This window comes from Schistocerca serialis, chromosome 4 (assembly GCF_023864345.2).
Source record: "Schistocerca serialis cubense isolate TAMUIC-IGC-003099 chromosome 4, iqSchSeri2.2, whole genome shotgun sequence".
Classification (NCBI taxonomy): domain Eukaryota; kingdom Metazoa; phylum Arthropoda; class Insecta; order Orthoptera; family Acrididae; genus Schistocerca; species Schistocerca serialis.
Genome location: NC_064641.1, coordinates 282,858,629 through 282,873,550, shown reverse-complemented (window position 1 = coordinate 282,873,550; position 14,922 = coordinate 282,858,629).

Below are 14,922 nucleotides of genomic sequence, written 5' to 3'. Positions count from 1 at the left end.
CTCCGGTCTGGCGGCTGTTCTACCTGTCGCAGAAGACTGTAACTCTAATCAAACCCGCCTATTCTGTGTCCATGCATGAATTGACAGTGACATCCGACCATGACTTCTGGGCGCTTCTAGCTTTCTGTTAGCCTGTGTAAGCCGGCCACGGTGGCCGAGCGGTTCTAGGCGCTTCAGTCTGGACCCGTTCGGCTGTTACGGTCGCAGGATCGAATCCTGCCTCGGGCATGGATGTGTGTGATGTCCTTAGGTTAGTTAGGTTTAAGTAGTTCTAAGTCTAGGGGACTGATGACCTCAGAAGTTAAGTCCAGTGCTCAGAGCCATTTGAACCATTTAGCATGTGTATCTAGCCACTAATGTACCAAAATGATTATCATCATTACTATTATTGCTGTTTCTACGTTCCAAAGAAATGCGATTTGTGGTAGCAATACAAGCGTTTGGAGGATGATTAGGGAAATAGCCTGTAAGTGTCCACTACAACCGTGCTAAAGATGAGCAAAGTAGGTGAGGCGAGCATTTCCCTAGTGATTATTTAGGAGAACAAGAACTTCTTAGCCGAGATCGCTACAAAAAGCTTTATTCTAGGTGACCGGTTTCGGTAAAGCTAAGTTACCATCCTCAGATTATCATAGAGGTTATTACAGACATCTTGTTCCAGCTACACACAAAATCTTTCCATTGAATTTTCAGGTACGTGAAACATGAAAAGAGCGATGCGTTGGTAATTCAAAATTAAAATTACGATGTCTATTACAGTTCCATAAAACATCGTTCCCATGACATAACACGTCATGCCTACCAGGGCGCTACAAGACAGTCAGTTCTCAATTGAGGAGGGAGTCGGTGACCTTACTGGTCAAGATAGCGTTTGGTAAGCACGAAGACGAGCAGTAGAAACTCTCGCCGTGTAGGGCGGGCATTATCTTGCTGAAATGTAAGCCTAGGCTGGATTGTCATGAAGAACAAAAAAAACTTGGCGCCGAATACTGTCGACGTACTGCTATGCGGTAAGGGTGCCATCGACAACAACCAAAGGGATCCAGCTATAAAAAGAAATGGCACCCGAGACCATCACACCTGGTAGTCCAGCCGCATGGCAGGCGCATCCCCAGAAGCGTCTTCGCCGGTTAGCGGGTTTAGTTCGAAGCGAGAGTCATCACTGAAGACAGTTTTACTACAGTCATTGAGACTGTAAACCGAAATTGAGAACGTTTGGAGCTTTATGGACAGGGCCCTCAACCTGCTGAAGATTTTGATGGTGTAACGTGGCGACTGGGCAGAATTTGGCACGTTATACCTGAGGAGGACATCAGACATCTCAGTCAATATTAAGCCGAATAACTGCTTGTGTAAGGACCAAAAAGTGGACCAACACGTTATTGGCTTGTTCAGTTTGCAACACCCTTTCGCTTGAATTAATCATCCAATCTTTCTGAAATTGTTCTCCTTTGGGGTGGGCTTTTTAAAAATTATTTTATTTTACTTTCTATTTTATTTTAAGTTATTGAGTGTGCTTTCAACTATTGACTATCACGATGTTACCCTCCTCCTGCAAGGTCTTTCTCTGGAAACTTCACGGCATCTGGAGCTGGTTATGAACGCCTGTGCTCGATATATCTACGACGTTCGACTCTCTGATCACATTTCACAATCATACGCGTACGCACAGCTATCGTGGCTGCGTGCAGACAAGCGCAGAAATTTCCATACCGAGCGCATTTTCTAGTGTATTATCAAGGTACGCTATCCCTCACATTTCCCCTCGACCATAACGCTCTTGTTGAACAATATGGCAGATACACCAGTTCCCATCAGAGCAAATTCTTTCTGTCCCACTCCGTTCCTCAGCCATATACTCATAGTCTTCTCAGTAGCAAGAACTTGACTGTGGAATAACCCCCCTCATTACAAATGAAAAACACCGTCTGCATCACAACTTTTTATTTACTGTCAGCCGGTTTCGATCTGTATTGCAGATCATCTTCACATCTGGCTCCGCAAAGTACAGTTTGTCATCGTTGTGTGAAACTCACCGTTAACAAACTGCACTTTGAGGAGCCAGACCTGAAGTTCTGCAGCGCGACTTGAAATCGTTTGTCGATCAACAAAAAGATATGATCCAGACGGTGTTTGTTTATTTATTATAACAAAAAGGTCTTGGTTAACTTTTAGTGGCACGGTTAAAAGTAGTCTCATCTGAGTGGCATCACTTCAATTGCACGTATTTAAAATCCGTTTTTATGCTCTTTAATAAACAAAATTTCATCGCTGGCGGAGGTATCACTCTTGACACAGTTGTTTGCAGTGGTTAGTCGTTTCCATAAACTTGCTGCAACTGGGGCACGCGGAAGTGGGTGAGAACAAACTCTCGCTCGTGCAACAATCGAGCCTCGGCGCGTGGTTCGCGGCGTTCGGAACATGCACACTGTTGACACACAGCTTCCTCTTCCGGCAGCAGGATTGGAGCATCGAGCCGTGGGCGGCGGTTGTGGCATACTGCTCGCAGAACACCACGTGTTAACCGAATGGGTTTTATCATCCATAATGGAAGGGATTACAAGAGCAGCCGCCTGTTAACGCAAGAGTAATGGGAGACACGAGGACATGGAGTTTACTCGTTAAGATGGGGTCTAGGAGTTTTAGTGTGATGCGGAGAGGATGACTTGCAGTAACAAAGTACATTACCAAATTAATTTTTAGCGTTTCGTTTGATTTGATGCTTTATTTTTAATTTCATTTAAAGCCTTGACTTTGTTAGCATTGGACTTTGCTTATAGCTAAGCATATGCAAAAGACAAAGAGAGATGTTCAACACAGTTTTATGCACGGCCTATAGTGCAACATCAAGAATACCAGAAGTGTTTTAGGAAGGGTATATAGCATATTTCTTATGTGTACGTTTAGGCCTTACCCTACGTGAAATTTGATAGAGAACTCATTTTGTTAGTTTTACTGGAGTTTTTGATAACTTAAAGTCAGCAAAGGGCGTAATGGAGGAAAGAAGAGCGTCGAGCAGTTTCATGACAGTGTTTTCGAGGGCTTTTAGTGGTACAGTGTTCCGAGAAAATGAGCTCATCGGAGAAAATGTTAATAAACCCCTTAAAAGAGCATACTATTCGCTTTGGAGTGATGTAGCTAGTGTAGAAATGAATGGTACCAGACCGTCGTGTGATCTTTCACCGCTGACGTAAGTCATGGCAGTTATAAGGAACAAGAATTACGGGAACCTTGGATCAAAAGCAGATTACGATACTAGCATGATTGACGAAATTTGCGATTCCCTTCTTTTTTCAGCTAAGTTTCGCTTAAAACTATAAGTCTGTTGTTCAAAAGGGGAGCCTATGGGATAGATGTATTGTATATAATACTTATTCAAAATTTATTCTTTTCCAGGTTTTAGAACAGTATTTCTGTCTTCGATTTTAAAGAAGCTGATTATTGTATAAATTCCATTTGTTTCATTTGATCATATATTTAACAGGTGTAGAAGCATGAAACCGAAATTTGGTTGCAATAATTACACATCTGTATTTTGAAACTAATAAACAATATTTTATTGATAATAACCATCATTTCTCCCAGCTCTCCGGCATGCTATGAATGCCACGCCAAAAAACCAGTTCTTCTTTTGAAGCGAATCAGTCAGTAACCCATTTTCGTACATTTTCATACGAATTGTTGATCAGCGACAGCGTGTCCCAGTGATGCAAACAGATGATAATCGGGCAGAGCCAAGCATGGAGAATATGCTGCAGGCCTTAGCATTCCCCAACTAAACCCCTCAATCGTTTCCCTGGCCCGTTTTGCTGTGTGTGATGGGGCAATACGATTGTGTTGCGTTTTTCCATATTCCGCTCGTTTTTCACGTAAAGCTCGGTTTAAATCGATCATTTGCTGTTGGTATCGATCAGTGTTAACAGTTTCATCAGCTTTTAGCAGCTCATAATAGATGAAACCCTTCTGATCCCACCAAACACAGAGCATTGTCTTCTTTCTAAAGGTACTTGGTCTTGAAATGGAGGTCGGTGATTTGCCTGGAGTCACCCATGATTTAATACGCTTAGGATTCTCAAAATATACCCATTTTTCATCACCTATCACTATTCGATGGAGAAACGACTTTCTTTCGTATCTGGCGAGTAGCATTTCACAAGTGGTCTTTCGATTTGCTTGTTGTCTTTCATTCAGTTCATGCGGAACCTATTTTCTCATTTTCTGTTACAGCGCGGGGTAGCCGCTTGGTCTCAGGCGTCTTGTCTCGGTCCTCGCGGTTCCCCCCGTCGGGCATTGGTGTGTGTGTGTTGTCCTTAGCGTAAGTTAGTTTAAGTTAGATTAAGTAGTGCGAAAGCTTAGGGGCCGATGACCTCAGCAATTTGGTCCCATAAGACCTTACCACAAATTTCCACTTTCTGCACCTTTCCCATAGCTTTCAACCGAAGAGAAGCGGCTTTCTGCGTCACATTTAATTGTTCCGCGAGTTTCTGTTCAGTCTGAGTATCATATTCATCCAATAAGACCTGCAATTAGTTGTCTTCGAACTTTTTCAGTGGTTTCCCGCACTCGTCGTTTTTCACGTCAAAATCACCACGTTTGAATTTTTTGAACCACTCGAAACACTGTGTTTTCCCAAAAGCATGTTCGCCAAAAGCTTCGACAAGCATTCGATGCGATTCTGCAGCAGTTTTCTTCAAATGATAACAGAAAACCAATGTTGTCCGCAACTCGTCGTTCGTAGGCACAAAACTCGACATGCTTACGGGTTTGAATCAGATACCGATTTATGGAATTTGGCTTACTGTATGTCGACATTCGTCGTGAGCCTTTACAGGAAGCAGATTACACTGCAGACACAGTCTCACGGGCCCTACACTGGCGGCTAACGCCATCTATAGGGAAATTTCAGTTTCATATTTCTACATCTGATAGTACTTTGCAATATTTTTGTCACGAAACTTTGTCATAACATTTAATTACCCATTAAATTAAGAACTGATGTCATTTTTCATAAAAAGTAGCCACACAGAGGAAAATACAAAATTATTATTACTGTTACCATACTACATACTCCATAAAGCTTACAAAAGCTCTATTTGAATATTTTCTTGAATAATACATAATTATTTTTATTTCTTAAATTTTGGTAATCTCTAGAGGTGTGTTTCCTTTGTAGGTGTTTCATTCATGTATGCACAAAAATAACTACAGAAGTTCTTTTGATTAATAAATGGTTGCGGAATAATCTAGAACTCCAATTATAACTGTGTACAGCAACCAGCCACAAATTGTTTTTAGGTTACTTTATTAAGGAAGTACCGTTACCACTTTCCAATTTACCTTCAGATGGCTTTCATGCTTTCGTTAAAACATATGATGCACTGGTTTACTGATGAGTTGCTGTGAAATGTCAGTCAGGCAGATATTGCAAGGCAACTAACCAGTAAATCATTGCATTATATCTTTTAATGATAGCATGAAAGCCTTCCGATGATGTATTGCATAATTTAGAAACCGGTAACGGTACTTTTTTAAATAAAATAACGTAAAATCAGTTTGTGACTGGTTGCTGTACACCATCAACAATTTATGTCATATAACAGCTGCGGTCTCCAACCATGTAAAGACAACAGATAAAGATATGATAAAACGGCACTTGAAAATCATGTGTTAGAAGACTTTGTGTACGTTCTTGCGTACGGTCGACGTAAACTCATTTGTCAGGCGATTCTGAAATGTTGTATCTAATTTTAATAAGTCTCGTTTATGAATTTCTGTTCGTGCTTCACACATGATTCTTAAAACGAAATTGTTCCTTAGGTTTTGCGCTGTGCGTGGTTAGGAGAATTGTTTACATGAATAAAATCCTTTTTAGGAATCCTCATTTAGTTCAGCCTACCATTTTTCCCATGATTTTTCCCATTATCAATTGGCCAATAATGTCTGGAATATTGTGTTGACAGAAATTTACCAAGACAGAAACATGGTATTGAATAAATGCACTTCGTGTCAGAACAACGTTATTAATACGCTAAGCGGAGTACACTTACAAATCCTTGATCTTACTAGATTTTTTTTTTATTTTTCATCCGAGTGAATTTACTCGTATAACTGCTTATTGGTTAACAGTCCATCACACCAGTCTGCACATTAATTGCTTAGATTACACTTTAGAATCGTTGCACTAGCACTTTTACTACCTAAAACATTCATTTTATCACGTGACCAATAATGATTTATTTTTTAAAACAAACGCAGAGCTCCTGTATTTGACCCCAGGTTGCACAGAGCAAGTTCTACAATTTTAGGCAGGACTTTAACACTTGAAATATTCCAACCCATCTATTACTCACTTCTATCTTGGAATCGTTTCAGTAATTTAATTTTTCAGCTACAATCGTTTTGGCAATACAGTGTGCATCAAACGTTTCTGCACAACAAAATTTACACTGCTAACATTCTGAATAAATGGTATACTTGATTCTGTATCACTCCATTTTAGTTCCATTTTCAAACTGATCCAAGAGAGTGAATTATAATATAAAAACTGATATCTCATGAAACCAAATATTCAAGTGCTACATTGTGGAATGAATGAAGAAAGAAATAAAACCTGCTGTGAGCAGCCAGGTCACCCTCATACAATTCCTTTGACATAAATTTAACCTTAAAATGCACAAAATATTTTTCTTTTCCTATTATTATCTATATTATTAGTAAATCATAACCAGATATTGTCTTGAAAAGGCAGGCATTCTACTTTTTGGTTTCTCGAATACTTGTTTTAAAAACGCTTGCCTCAATATAAGAAAACCACAGTAATAATTCAGATTCCTCATTATTGAAAACTGACTGGAAAGATAAAGGACAGCTTGATTCAGAAAGGAAAAATGATTTTAGAACAGGACATAAATTCAAAACTGCGATGGGGCGGTAAATAAGAAGTGCGGTTGAAGCGTTCACACGGATGTGCATATACAAATGTTGGTTAAAAATGTTATTGTAAACTTTAGCTCTTACGTAAGTCTCAGGGGATGATTTCCACACTTGAAGCATTAGTGCACTGTTCCACACCCGTGCATTAGTTATAGTTTTTGAATTAATATTCATGAGTACAGTTTATGCTAGGGAACAAAAATTAGGCGATGATTATAGCAAAATAAATTTTTCAGGACACACTTCAATCACTATTTATTGGCGTTGTCCTTTTCTTTCACACAATGAAATTAGCACTGGTGAGACGGTTCACAGTTTGATAATAATTTGACTCCGAGCACCCAATAGCAGTAATGTAGGCTGCTATAAACGAAAATTACTCAATCAGTTCGAACAGAACCACAAGTCCCATTGTCCTCTTTGTTCTAGCAGTTTTGGCGCGAAATCACAGATTGCCACATGTTCACTTACGCCGATGTATACGTCGTAATTCGCACTCACACGAATAATCGTAGCACTTCCAGTTCACCAAATATATGCTTGCACACTTGCACTATTAAGCAATACTCTTTGTTGAAATAAATCGGCGAGAGAAAAAATTCTCAAACGACCACATAGGACACCATCAAGTGGGACTCGCTCGCCACCCACCCTCCAAAACGACTGATCAACGACTGACCCCTGGCCAAGATGGCTGCTCGCTTATGTAGGCTCGGATGTCCAACCCCCTGGTAATTTAAGTACCGATCTTACCAGTTAAGATTACAAATTTTAGTACATACACCCCTCAACAGAAATAAGTGCACCATCGAAACTGCGCTAAAAAGTACATCTTATCTACTATTTTACATTAATTTCTAGAATTATTCTATCACATAAATCAAGTTTCAGTTTTTGCAAAAATTCGCCACTTAGTGCAAATTTGTTTGTTGACATCTGTGCTGCAAAGTTTTAACATAGAACTGCATATAGCACCGTTTTTAGACGTAATCTATAGCGATCTACACATTGCGCTGCTCAAAATCTCCATATCTATAATAATTAATTATTTAATTATGGGCGATAAATGTTAATAATAATTTGCAAACAATGAAAACTATTGCAAGTTAAACGTATAGTATAACTTAACTAGTTTAAAATACGTGTGATGCCACCAAAAATACTATATAGTGCCGTTCTTTACGTCATGAATTTTCTATTGAATTTTATAAATAACTTTCCCTCAAACTTTGTTTATTGTCCTTACGGGCTTAATTATTCATGAATCTTAACATTTGACTACGTCACTCTATCCGCTGTGACGATATGTTTTTAATGAGTGCTCGCTTATCCCTGTAAGTTGTTATTTACTATTTTTATTAATCTTTCATTATTCGTGATATTAACTAATTGTGAGGTTACTTTTGCGTCTCGTGACTTGAAATAAAGATCGATCTTTCAGAAGATACATATTGCTGACCACAATCCATTGCCGCATCGCTCTTCACCTTAAGTTACATGGTTTTCGCGTAACGCGCGAAAAACCAAACAATGCCCCAAGCTGCGGGCCACGTGGCCGCGCGGCGGCGGAGACTTCCCACCGACCGTTGCAAATCTCGCGCGGGCGGGCCATGTGCTTCCGCGAATTGCGCACCATGTAGTGCGCTCGCTCTCCACAAAGCAGTCCTTGCGTACTAGAAATATTCATCTAGTAACGGAGGTTTGTATCGTCACAAAACTCTTCCAAGAGCAAGAAGCAGTGCCAACCATCTTGTATTGCTGTAACCATGCACTTGACAGTAACTCTGAGTATTTCCATCTTTTCCGTACAAATATGAAAATACTTGGAAAAATTCACGAATGATATTTTCTGTATTCACCAAGAGCTACAGTGTGTCTATAAATACACTGTTGTCAATGATATGTGCCATGCAACCAACACCTGTAAGATAATTCCTACCAAGGCTTTCTTGTAATTTACCAAAAAATTTTCTCTGCTACTTTTCTTAACTCCACCAAACATACAATTGCTATTGTAAGCAGATAAACACACAAACTTTGATTCTGGTCAGTGATCACACATAACAGACATCATACTTTTAGATATTAGGATAGAAGTTTCGTTGTCAGTACAAATGAATTCCAATAATTTTTGATTCATTCCACTTTCTGAAATGAAATATTCAGTTAATATTAGAAGAAAAATTGCTGATTTGTGATCACTGCTATCAGTGGATAAACTTACGAAATTTACATGGCCGATATCTTCTTTATGAAGTTATTTGCAACAAGGACTTAACATTTTACTAACAATGGTTTCATCTTTAGTTACTTGACAGGTAAACTTGACAACATAGACTTTTTAATAACAATTGTTGTACAATCCATGGAATTGTAACTATGAACATGAAACATGTATGCTATCCAAAACTTCTCTGAGTTGCAACAAATGTAGCCTCCTTATTTTCTGGAATTTCAGAAATACCTTTTCACTATTTACCCACTGGATAAAAATTAAAGTTCATAACTACAACATGTGTTCCTCACTGTAGAGAGCCGACTTTAATGAAATGTCTTATAGCAATCAAGGTGAAGTATAAGACCAAGCCTCAGTGATAATATTATATGTTTCATCATTATAATTGTTGTAAAAGCTTTGGGTCCTGATTATCAAGGGTTTGATTTCAAGAGAGTTCTGTAACAAAGCATCTTTTGCTGGCCACGTTATACGTTTTTAAATGCATGTTTCATAGAGACAACGCAAGCTGAATTTCTTAGGACGTGTGAAACAAACTTATACTTTATCTTTTTCGTGAGGAAGTCATTGATTTTTGAAGTTCTTCCAACAGCATCAAAAGAAACCAGCTGATATTTGCTTCATTTATCATGCTGAATGACATCCGAGTTCCCACCATGTGCAATTCAGAATATGGATTTCCAAATTTTACAATGAACTTGAGATTTAAGCTTTGTCTCTTTGAGGAAAGGCTATTTCTCCATTAAGTTGGACGAAAAGCTGTGTGACCACTATCGACCACAAAAGGAAAAACCTTCGAGTTTGACGTGCAGGCTTTTCGAGAGATGGTCTTAAGACATCTCTGACCTTACATGGCTCTTCTTTCTGATGTTTGAGCTTTGTGTATATGTTTCACAGTTCTGTAATAAATCGTTCTTTAACGTACATCAAGTTGGTGATTGTTATTCCTTCGCCATACAGCTAAAGGAAGAGAATTGCCACACTGGTGACTCCGGTCTCGTTTCCACTTTTTCGCCCATTACTTCAGTAACCGTTTGTCATGTACGAGCTATGAACAATGAGACAGCTGCCGTACAATGCAAAGGACCCCATGTTCTCTCGTTAAGTTTCGTCTGTGGTCTAGTGACCTTCTAACCTGTCCAAGTTCACAATGGCGCCAACCAAGCGCATTGTCTTTGGTGTTTCTAGAAGGGCATGTCGATCTTGGCACATGTCCCACAGACTGTTGAACATGTGTGTTTCGGACCGGATATCATCACCCATTCTGGGAATAATGTACTGCATATATCACTGTCGGTGCACAGTGGCCAACAGACTGGTAATTCAAATGTTCAAATGTGTGTGAAATCTTACGGGGCTTAACTGCTAAGGTCATCATTCTTTAAGCTTACACACTACTTAACCTAAATTATCCTAAGGACAAACACACACACCCATGCCCCAGGGAGGACTCGAACCTCCGCCGGGACCAGCCCCACAGTCCACGACTGCAGCGACTTAGACCGATCGGCTAATCCCGCGCGGTGACTGGTAATTATTACAGTCAACACGTCGGTTAAGGTATTGTACCTTATCGATTCTCATATACTACGCATTTTTCGCTATCGCCTTTCATAGCCACAAATTCCTGCCTTCCGGGGCTTCAGGTGACCCATTTTTTCTTTGGTGTGACGTCACATGTGCTGGACTGCTGTTGAAATTGCTCGTCAATATTTTATAAAGTTTTAGTCTTTAGTTACTTATTTTACAGTTTATTTGTGTTAATATTTGCTGTATACGTAACTTACTAGAGGATTTTCATTAACCTCAGTCTTTCTTCATGTGTTATTGAATCGAGTGGTCTGTTATTCGTGAGTGTGCTTACTTCGTTCGTCCAAACCTCACGCCTCAGTAGTATGTTTACATTTTGCGGCGTGCAATTGCAGCTGTAGCGGTTATAAAGCTAAGTACTGACAAAGTTATTTGTGCACTGTTACACAGTTTTTAAATTTAATAGTTTTCAGAGATGTTTTGTGCTGTTTGCGGCGAAATAACGATTTAATAAACTTTTGGAAACGTTCGCTCGCTGTGCCTTTTAGAGTTTTCTGTGCGTTGAAGTAGTTGAGTCGATTTCGTGCTTTAGTTTTCAGCTAACACTTCTTATTGTTTCTAGTGAAATATTTCAGTAAAATTTTCGTTCAGTGTTTTAACTTCGTTGAATGTTCCAGGAGCCGCTTGATTTTTGGTTTTAGCTAGGAATTTTGTGAAGTTTTGTTGGTGTTCGTGTTAGCTGTGGTGTAGTAGTATTAATAGAAGTAGTTACTTTCTTAATAGAAAGAGAATTTCGAGACGACTATTGTTAGTTCTATAAATAGTTCTACTGGTGTAACTGAACTTAGGTAATATAACGTACAGTTTTTTTTCAGTAACTGTAAAATTTTACCTTGAGTGGGAAGTGTGGGCTCTGTCGTAGGTTTGTGAGTAGTGGATTACAGTGTGGGATTTGTTCAAAGTATTTTCATTGGGGGGAATGCAGTGGGGAAGCCAATGGGCATTCTAGCGAGTTACTCTCCTGGGAAAGCAGAATCTGTAATAGAAAGAAGTTGATAAGGGAGCAGGAGCGTAAGATCTGTGCCCTTCAAGTGCAGTTACAATGTGCAAAGGAGGAACTAGATAGGTTGAGGAAGGTGAAGGGTGGTCGGGAACTGGCAGTTGGTAAGAAGGCAGCTTTGAGGAGGAGTGTAAAATTTTACCTTGAGTGGGAAGTGTGGGCTCCGTCGTAGGTTTGTGAGTAGTGGATTACAGTGTGGGATTTGTTCAAAGTATTTTCATTGGGGGGAATGCAGTGGGGAAGCCAATGGGCATTCTAGCGAGTTACTCTCCTGGGAAAGCAGAATCTGTAATAGAAAGAAGTTGATAAGGGAGCAGGAGCGTAAGATCTGTGCCCTTCAAGTGCAGTTACAATGTGCAAAGGAGGAACTAGATAGGTTGAGGAAGGTGAAGGGTGGTCGGGAACTGGCAGTTGGTAAGAAGGCAGCTTTGAGGAGGAGGTATTCAGACAGCGTATATGCAATAGATTTGACCAACTGTCAGGGCTGAGTGGAGAGGAGCCTCTTGTAACTGTAGATGTAGGGAACATGCAGCAGTCCTAGCAGTTAGGAGGCCTAGGTCAGTTGCAAAGTCTAACAGAAAGGAGAAGTTTCTGCTGCTAGGTAGTTCGCATTGTAGAGGAGTGAGCCAGCAGATGCAGGAAGTGTTGGGGAGAGAGTACCAGGTCACCAGCATTGTGAAGCCTAGTACAAGGTTAGCTCAGGTGACTGACAACATAGGGGAGTTACGTAAGAATTTTGAGGAGGAGGATCAGGTAGTGATAGTGGGTGGAGCAGGGAACAGTCTTCATAGGGATGGGGAATATGATGTAGGTGGTGACCTGGTAAAGATAGCTATTCAAACAGATGGCACTAATGTGCATTTTGTGCACCTGTTTCAGTGTCATGATCGGCCTCATCTTAGTACAGCTGTTAAGTGCATTAACATGGGGCTGGAGAGGGCACTGATGGCAGGGGTCATGGGTCACATTTCAGTGGTGCCAGTTGGGTCTATAAGTAGATCGGGTTTCACTAGACATGGCCTGTGCCTCAGTAGGTATGGGAAGGGGAGGCTGGCAAAGCTCACAGGCGACAGTGTAGTGGGTGGTGGTGGGATCACTCATGGAAAAATAACTGTAATGGTTGGTGTTAGAGGTGCACCTTTTTTAGATTGAAGTCAGCTGATAGGTATACCTACTTAAAAGAGAGTCTCTTTAACTAAGGCTCACCTTCAGAAGATATTATGTTTGCAAGTATAGAAGGAATTAGCATATTTCATCAAAATATAAGAGGTATTAGAGATAAAGTTAGTGAATTGCTTATAGATGTTGACTCTAAAATTTTTGGTATGTCAGAGCACCACTTAAATAATTTGACAGTTCAGAGGTTTCGTATACCAGGATACAGATTAACTGGCTGTTTTTCAAGGAGTTCCTGATGGGTAGGGGAGTGGCTAATTATGTAAAAAAACTGTATTCCATTTGAGTACATAGACATTTCATGGCACTGCACTGAACAGTTATTTGAATGAGTTATGTGAATATTGTGCAGGGGCAGTTGATTTGGTGAAACCGAGCTTTTAATTGTTGTTGTTTATAGGTCCCCTAACTCTGACTTCAGAGCATTTCTGCTCAAGCTAGAGTGGGTTCTTGATTCACTTTGCCGGAAGTACCAGAAATTAATTTTATGTGGTGACTTCAATATAAATTTTGTATATGATGGTGCAAGAAAAAGGATGTTGGTAGATCTCCTAAATTCATATGATCTGATGCAGATTGTGTTTTTTCCAACTAGGGTGCAGGGGAACAGTAGCACAGCTATAGAAAGTATTTTTATTCGTTGTTCATTTCTAGATGGGCATTCCGTTAGTAAAAGGATGAGTGGCCTTTCAGACCATGATGCACAAATTTTAACACTAAAAGACTTTTGTATTCAAACAAATGTCACATGTAATTACAAACTATGTAGGAAAGTTAATCCAACAGCAATAGAGAGTTTTTTAAACCTCGTCAAGGAACAAGCGTGGCAGGACGTTTATAGTGCCGATAACATAGACGATAAATGTAATGCTTTCCTTAACACATTTCTCATGCTCTTTGAGAGTTACTTTCCAGTAGAACGTTCTAAACAGGATACTAGCAGTAATAGGCAGCCCGGGTGGCTGACTAGGGGGGGGGGGGGGGGGGGGGGGGGGAAGGATATCATGTAGAACAAAGTGGGTATTATATCAAAATGTTAGAAGTAGTCACAATCAAGCTTTTTAACTACATTTGGCCTGTACTTTCCATGTGTGAATTATTGACTGTCACTTCTGAAACACTCAACCATCAACTGGGTGGAGGAAGTGGGCTGAAGCCATTTCTCTATCCCATATTATGGTTGATTTCGTCGCCGGGCCATCGTCGACTCCTGGATTTCTTGTTTCAGTTGCCCTTCATCTATTACTATCGAACAGAGCCACTAATTTGAATCCCCACTATTGATCAGACTTTGCGAGCTGTGCCTTGTTGATAAGTTCCAACCACCTACGACAGCAGAGCAACAGTCTTGCGAAGCATTGGCATAGCACCCTTAAGGCGGCACTCATGTGTCTCGGCAGCTCCTGGACAGAAGCAATACCATGAAATGGGAATATGCACTGCTGACAAACAGAAGATACGTGCATCACTTGTCGACATCCTCTATGGCGAGCTGCTCATCTTTCCTGCAGATTTCGTCAAACACTAGCACCTCCCAAACGAGGATGAACTTCCCGCTCTAGTTGATCTAGTACGTGGACATGCTTCACACATCTGTACTTCTCCGCTGAAGCGACATTCCCTACCAGAATTCTTCATTCACAAAGAACTCACATCCTGCGATTATGTTATGCTTCGTGACGACTCCATATATGCATCTCTCCAGCCCCTATACTCGGGCCCTCTCGAGGTCCTCGACTGGGGGCAGAACACATTAGACATTCTATTAAACGGCAAACGCCAAACAGTTGCGGTGAGTAGGGTAAAGCCAGCCTGGTCGTTAACAGATGATCTACAGCTCTGTTGTCACAGCCTTCGCTGTCTGCAATGGACGACGCCCCTCCATGAGACACAATGCATGGAATGGACGACAGCCTCATCTCCCAGTGTGACATTGCATCAGGCCATTAGCACTCAACAGTTACAGGAAAAAACGGTAGCAGCATGC